We start from the raw sequence: 6171 nt of genomic DNA, 5'->3' as shown, positions 1-6171 counted from the left end.
CTTGGGCTGCTGCATCGGAGCGGGAGAACTTAACCACTCGGCCACGGAGCCGGCCCCTTTTCATTTCTTGATAAACTCAATGTACATGAATTGAAGGTAAAACCAGGATGCAAATTATCATGGAAATATGAATATACGGAAAGTATATGATGTTGAGTCTCAAGATCTGGGTTCAAGATCTGATCCTGGTACTTATAACGTTGACCTTGGATTGGTTACTCTATAGCTCTAAGCTTCACTTTTCTCCTATAGAAACTAATAATCATTTCTGACCTACAGCTGCCTCTTAGGAATGTTGTAAGCCTCAAATTGAAGTAATGTGCTTGTAAGTACCAGGTAAACTGCAAAATGCCAGAGAGATATTTAATATTTGTACCCAGCCCTAATTAGTGATATTAATAAGTTCTGTGAAGAATCATTCCACAGGTGCTGTAAAAAAATGCTCTTGATTTTTCTCTGGGTCTTAGGAAGATGTCCAGAGCAGTTCTTATTTCATTTTATATTCTTTAGCCTAAAAGCTTTCTGAGACTTTCCCATTTCTAAACGTTAGTACTTCAAAACAAAACAAAACAAAACCATGGCAAATTACTCTCTGCCCATCATCTTTCCCTTCTCTCTTACACAATGTGTAGTACTTTCTTCTCTTGCAGGAGTCAGCAAACTTTCTGCAAAGGGCCAGATAGTAAATGTGTTAGGCTTTTAGGCTTTGTGGGTAACAGGGTTCTGTCACATATTCTTCTTCCTTTTTTTTTTTCTGCTTTGTTTTTGTGCAACCCATTAACAATGTAAAAACCATTCTTAGCTTGAGGGGCTGTACAAAAACAGGCCTGACTGATTTTGGCCTACAAGTCTGTTACAGACTCTTATTCTCTTTGGTTCAAGCACTACGTCAGGTTTTAGTTATAGCCACTAGTTATATTCATTTACACCATAAAAGAGTTACTGGGTAGTTAACCAAAGAAATGTTATGTGTTAATTTTTATCCTAACAGCAAAACAGGATTTTCAAGTGAAACAGTGTGAGTCAGTTTGTTTTTTTGAATTATGTTTAGCTTCTGAATGAAACTGTGAAACTGGTCTTTTCAGCCAGGAACAGAGATACTGTTTTGAATAACTGCCTTATTGTGGTATAATTTACATTGATGTATTATAGGATCTAAATAATTAGAGAGGACAGGACACAGGTGATGACTGCTGAATCCAAACAACTGCTGAGTAGGAAGCAATTTTTCTAAATGAATCATGTAGTTTTCAGCAAGACATGGACTCAGTGACACTTTCACTCATCTTTACTTTCATGGTTTGAACAAGGTTGCAATAACGTCAAAGATTCCAAAAGTTATCTAAACACACTGTGCTACTAAGGACATGGGGAAATGGAAACTCTCGTACATTGGTGGAAGTGGTGTAAACTGATACTTCCTCTTTGAAGGGTGACTTGGCAATATCTAGTAACATTAAAAATATACCTACTCTTTGACCCGGTTCTTCTACTTCTGGGAATTTACCCAATAAGTACACCCATGCAGGCAAATATCTAGTCACTGCAGCATTGTTTATAGAGGCAAAATATTAGAAATTATCTAAATGCCTATCAATAGAGCAGTGCTTAAAAAATTATGGTACACATATACAATGGAATATTATGCAGCCCTTTAAAAGAATGAGAACTATTGATAACTACTAATATGGAACAATCTCCAAGATATATATTTTTTTAATTGCTTTTTCTCCCCAAATCCCCCCAGTACATAGTTGTATATTTCAGTCGTGGGTCCTTCTAGTTTTGGCATGTGGGATGCCACCTCAACATGGCCTGATGAGTGGTGCCATGTCGATGCCCAGGATCCGAACTGGCGAAACTCTGGGCTGCTGAAGCAGAGTGTGCGAACTTAACCACTTGGCCATGGGGCTGGCCCCTCCAAGATATATATCTTAAAGCAAGTTATAGTACTATATGTTACAGTATAGTATGTATAGTATGCTACTATATGCATAAAAAAAGGCATCTATATACATATGGTTTTACAAGCAGGTAGCATCACTGGAAGAATTTCAGTAGCATTACACATTATCTGTGAGACACTGTTCTAAGAGCTTTTTGTATTTCACACATTTAATCCCCATAACAACTTTTTTCTTTTCTTTTTTTTTTTTTTTGCTGAGGAAGATTCACCCTGAGCTAACATCTGTGCCAATCTTCCTCTATTTTGTATGTGGGTTGCCGCCACAGCATGGACCCCAACGAGTGGTGTAGGTCTGTGCTTGGAAACTGAACCCAGATCACTGAAGCAGAGTGTGCCCAGCTTAACCAGTAGGCCATGGGGCCAGTCTCTCATAACAACTTTATTAAGGTAGGTGATATTATTCCCATTTTACAGATGAGGAAACCAAGACATAGAGAGATTAAGCAACTTGCTCAAAGGCACAAGAATCTGGTCACAACGGTTATTCCACCTCTAGAACAAAGGACTAAACAGCTAAGGATCAGAGGAAGGAGACAATTTTTACTACATCTTCTTCAGCTCTCTGTGTGTGTGTGTGGTTTGACATGTTTACACATTACTGTAAAAATTTATTTTTAAAAGTTTATCTGCACCAGAAAAATGGGCAAAAGACTGTCATGAGCACACTATTTATAAGATAGTGAATCTTATTAATGTTCAAAGATATGCAAATTAAAATAATTTCTATTAGCTTCAAAAAGATAGGGAGATTGATGACACCTGCAGTTGGAGAGGAAGAATAAACGGGCACTCTCATATACTATGAATAGGAATATGTGATGGAACATTTGGGGAGAGAAGTCTGGCAATGGGTTATACTAGTTTGCTCGGGCTGCCATAACAAAGTACTACAAACTGAGTGGCTGAAACAACAGGAATTTATTATTTTATGGTTCTGGAGGCCAGAGGGCCTAGATCAAGGTGTCAGTAGGGTTGGTTCCTTCTGAAGGCTGTGAGGAAGAATCTGTTTCAGGCATCTCTCCTTGCTTCTGGTATGGTTTGTTGGCAATCTTTAGCATTTCTTGACTTGTAGATGCATCACCCCGGTCTCTGCTTTCATCTTCACATGGAGTTCTCCCTGTGTGTATACCTGTCTCTAAATTTCACCTTTTTATAAGGGACACAAGTCCTATTGGATTAGGGCCCATCCTAATGACCTCATCTTAACTTGATTACCTCTACAAAGACCCTATCTCCAAATAAGGTCACATTCTGAGATACTGGCAGTTAGAATTTCAACATAGGAATTTGCGGAGGGCACAACTCAATGCATAACATAGGTATCAAATTTTTAAATATGCATACCCTCTGACCTAGCAATGAAACTTATGGGAATTTGTTCTTCAGAAATAATCTGCAAGTATGCATAGATATTCTTAGAAGGATATTCACTATAGCACTTACAGAACATTATTGGAATCAACCTAAATATCAATAAGGGATTGGCTAAATAATGGTATACTTGCTTCCATTGTTAAAGATGATGTGGATCTATATGTATTGACATAAAAATATATGCAGAATATATTAAGTATAAAAAGCAAGTTTACTGAACAGAGTGCATATTATTATCCTATTTGTGTTAACTTTTAAATAAACTTTATATATATATTCCAAAAAACTAATAATGGCATGGGAGTGTACATAGGCCTTTCATTTTATTATATCCTACATATATATATATTTATATATATATATACTCTCAAATTAGTAAAAACAATAAACATATTTCTACTCTTAAAAAACAAAAAGAAGTTATTCAAGGAGGTGAAATACCTATACACTGAAAAGTGTAAGACATTATTGAAAGAAATTGAAGAAGACATAAAAAAATGGAAAGACATTCCATGCTTATTGATTGGAAGAATAAACATAGTTAAAATGTCCATATTACCTAAAGCTATCTACAGGGTCAATGCAATCAGAATCACAATGACATTCTTCATGGAAATAGAACAAAGAATCCTAAAATTTATATGGAAAAACAAAAGATGCTGAATAGCCAAAACAATCCTGAGAAAAACGAGCAAAGTTGGAGGTATCACACACCCTGAATTAAAAATATACTACAAAGCTATAGTAATCAAAACAACATGGTACTGGCAGAAAAACAGACACACAGATCAATGGAACAGAATTGAGAGCCCAGAAATAAAACCACACATCTATGGACAGCTAATCTTTGACAAAGGAGCCAATAACATACAATGGAGAAAGTAAAGTCTCTTCAATAAGTGATGTTGGGAAAACTGGACAGCCACATGCAAAAGAATGGAAGTAGACCATTATTTTACACCATACACAAAAATTAACTCAAAATGGATTAAAGACTTGAATGTAAGACCTGAAACCATAAAACACTTAGAAGAAAATATAGACAGTACACTCTTTGACATTGGTCTTAGGAGTATCTTTTTGAATATCATGTCTACTCAGGCAAGGGAAACAAAAGAAAAAATAAACAAATGGGACTATATCAGACTAAAGATTTTCTGCACAGCAAAGGAAACCATCAACAAAACAAAAAGACAACCCACCAACTGGGAGAAAATACTTGCAAATCATATATCTGACAATGGGTTAATTTCCAAAATACATAAAGAACCCATATAACTCAACGATAAAAAAAGAGCAACCTGATCAAAAAATGGACAGAGGCTATTAACAGATATTTTTCAAAAGAAGATATACAGATGGCAAACAGGCACATGAAAAGAGGTTCAATATCACTAATTATTAGGGACATCAAAACTACAGTGAGATATCACCTCACACCCATCAGAATGACTATAAATAACAAGACAAGAAATAACAAGTGTTGGAGAGGATGTGGAGAAAAGAGAACCCTCACACACTGCTGGTGGGAATGCAAACTGGTGCAGCTACTACGGAAAACAGTATGAAGATTTCTCAAAAAATTAAAAATAGAAATACCACATGATCCAGCTATTCCACTACTGGGTATCTATCCAAAGAATATGAAATCAATAATTCAAAAAGATATATGAACCCTTATGTTCATCACAGCATTATACACAATAGCCAAGACATGGAAGCAAACCAAGTGCCCATCAACATGAATGGATAAAGATGTGGTGTACATACACACACACACAAACACAGGAATAGTAGCCATAAAAAAAGACAAAATCATGCCATTTGCTACAACATGGATGGACATTCAGGATATTATGCTGAGTGAAATAAGTGAAATAGAGAAAGACAAATACTGTATGATTTCACTCATATGTGAAAGATGAACAAACAAACACACAGATAAGGAGAACAAATTAGTGGTTACCAGAGAAGGGGATGGGGGGAGGGCAAAAGGAGTAAAGGGGCACACATATGTGGTGATGGATAGAAACTAGACTATTGGTGGTGAACATGATGCAGTCTATACAGAAAGTGAAATATAATAATGTACACCTGGAATTTACACAATGTTATAAGCCAATATAACCTCAATAAAATAATTAAAAATTTAAAAAAGAAAACAAAAAGAAGGTATTGAATTGAGTGTCTTTTATTCTACTTTTAAACTAAATGCAGAACAGAATCCGAATATGCTTATTGCTGGGACCTAGGCTTAGTCTGGTAGTTTCTGGGGGAAAACTACCATTTCCCATGGAGATGTATAATAACCTAGTATGCACACACACATACACACACTTTTTGTTTCCTGAACTATTTGAAAGTAAGTTGCAAATACTACTTCACTTCTACATAGTTCAACATGCATTTCCTAAGAGTAAGGGCACTCTCCTACTCAACTACATTACAATTACTACACCTATGAAAATTAACAATAATTTCACCATATCTAATATCCAGCAAATATTCAAATTTCCCAAAGTGTTCTCTCAAGTATCTTTTTTTCTAACCAGGATTCAACCGAGTTTCATGTATTTCATTTGGTTATTGTGTCTCTTTAGTCTCTTTTAATCTAGAGCCAATTTTCTTGTAGAAGATTCCAATTTTGCATTTAAATGATTAGTATATATGCTGTTGACTCAATTTCTCCATATGACATAGACTTAATTTTTTTAACTTTTTATTGAGATCATAGTTTACAACCTTGTGAAATTTCAGCTGTACATTATTGTTTGTCAGTTATGTTGTAGGTGCACCACTTCACCCTTTGTGCCCACCCCCCCCCCCCCCCC

This window comes from Equus quagga, chromosome 13 (assembly GCF_021613505.1).
Source record: "Equus quagga isolate Etosha38 chromosome 13, UCLA_HA_Equagga_1.0, whole genome shotgun sequence".
NCBI lineage: Eukaryota > Metazoa > Chordata > Mammalia > Perissodactyla > Equidae > Equus > Equus quagga.
This window is presented reverse-complemented; position numbering follows the sequence as displayed.